The sequence below is a fragment of the Protopterus annectens genome, chromosome 8.part0 (genome assembly GCF_019279795.1).
Source record: "Protopterus annectens isolate FY-2018-M chromosome 8.part0, PAN1.0, whole genome shotgun sequence".
NCBI lineage: Eukaryota > Metazoa > Chordata > Ceratodontiformes > Protopteridae > Protopterus > Protopterus annectens.
The window spans coordinates 995570377-995572876 of record NC_056741.1 but is presented as its reverse complement, the minus strand read 5'-3'; positions in this window follow the sequence as shown (position 1 = coordinate 995572876).

Sequence of the window (2500 nt, the reverse complement as noted above, 5' to 3'; positions counted from 1 at the left end):
CTTTATAGAGTTAACTGATGTGAAAGACTTGGTTTTAGATACCACTTTACAATAAACACAGTTTCCACAAAAAGTACTACCCCTAGATGTTATATTCTTAGGCACTTGTCCCATAAATGAACTTTTTTTATATTTATTAAAATGTTCACCTATATTTCTTCCTCTTCTGTAGCCAAACTGGCATTGTTCCTCCAGTAAATCCTCAAAAAAGGGGTCAGACTTTAAAAATGCCCAATATTTCTGGATGATTTCCGTAACTTTAAATGTGCTTGATCCAAATGTAGTGATAAATCTTAACTTCTGTACATCTTTCCTTTCTGCCCTTCTTTTAATCTCTGATCTTAATTTTTTCCTTTCCTGTTTATTACTAAATTCATGAGCTTTAGAAATCAACTCCCTAGTGTATCCCTCTTTTGGAATCTATATTTCATTTTCCTGGCTTCTTCCTCAAAGCATTGGTCAGTGCTACACAGATGTCTGAATCTCAAAAATTGTGCCTTGGATATATTATTTTTAACATGGGCTAGATGACAACTGTTGGCATCTAAAATGGAATTTTTCGTGAATGGCTTCCTAAACAAACGTGTAGTCATTGTGCTGTCTATTAATTTTGAAACATTTATATCTAGGAAATCTATATTGAATGACTGAATTTTTCCAGCGAATTTGATACCCAGACTGTTCGCATTTAGGTAAGTGACAAATTCACACCATGTTTCCATAGATCCTATCCATATGCACAAACAGTCATCCAAAAATCTGCACCATATGTTTATGAGTTGTTTATACTGATTTCCCTCATGGTATAGCAATCTGTCTTCCAGATAGCCCATGAATAAATCTGCATATATGGATGCAAAAGTAGTATCCATGACTGCACCTCTAATCTGTAGGTACCAATCATTCCAGTAAAAAAAGGCATTATATTCCAAAATCAACCCGAGTGCTTTGAGTATAAATACAATCTGTTTGTCACTATATAATCCTGACCTTTCTGCCCAGTATTTTACTGCTCTTAATCCATCTTCATGTGGAATACTCGTATATAATGACTGAACATCTAATATGCATAAATATGCATGTACTAGTACCTGGATGTCATCCATCAATTTCACAAACTCATTACTGTCCTTTATCCTAGCCCTTATCAGGGGCAGTAATGGTTTTAATTGTTTTTCCAGAAATTTGGATAACGGTTCAGTCAAAGAGCCTCTGTTGGAAACTATAGGTCTTCCAGGGGGATTAACTACAGTTTTATGAATTTTAGTCAGGATATAGAAATAGGATGGTTCAGGGTCATCCACCTTAAGTTGTTCATTAATCTCCTTTGAAAACATACCCTCTAAAACCATCTCTTCCAGAAATGTGTCCACTGTAAATTTGAAACCTTGCCCTGGATCAAATGGTAATCTGATATAAGATGTAGCATTGTTCGACTGTCTCATGACTTCCATATCATAATTAGTAGATTCCCACAAAACAATAGCCCCTCCTTTATCTGCTTTTACCACTGCAAGATCATCTTTATCCTGTAAATTTTGCAAAGCTATCCTCTGGTCAGGTGTCAGATTAGTGCTATAATTTCTAAAAATACTATTCTGATTTAAATGCAATCATGTAAAATACGTTCTTCAAATAACTTTACTACTGGGTGGTAAGGGGGTTGAAAAGTAGACTTTTTAATTTTAAATGTGGGTTCTACTACATTTCTAGGTAGGTCTGTTATTGTAATAATACTTTAGGTTCAAATTTCTACAAAAAAACATCACCCATTATAGAAACATGTGAGACATAAAATGCAAGTGCATAGCTTAAGCCTTGATATGTTTTTTTATGACAATAGGGTAGGTAGGAAAAAAAAAAAATATATATATATATATATATATATATATATATATATATATATAAAATAAAAAAGATCACTGTGGTTTTCAATAAATAATATATTAATAGGGAATATGTCACTTCCTGTTGTACTTTACACTGAGGATGCCTATATGGTAAAATCGGTTTATGTGGTAGTAGCTGAGCCTTATTAGGGACATTATTTGTGCACTGAAAAGTGTAATGGGCATCGAAGAGTGTATTTTGCACTGAAGAGTATGTTTTGTGTTTCATCTTTATTAAAAGGTGATTTTTTGTCTGTGTGGTATCTATTATTACTACGGAACGTTCATTTTATGAGCTGGTGAGAGCTAGTGCTGGGGGAATTTTATGTGTTTGTTTATATATATATCTATGCTGAAATATCAATGTTTAAAATATTGACTATAAACGGTCGACATGCTATTACACACGTTATCAAGCAAAAATCTTAGGGCATACAAAATAAACATTCAAAAAATATCCTAAATCTTTTCTGCTCCCCACACCCCCCCCCTACAAATTATATGTACTAACTGTGAGATTGCACAATGTCTGGGAAAGGATATATTTTCCAACCCCTAGAATTGTGCTGTCTTGCACACCCATCAACCATCTGTGTAATTGACTATATTTT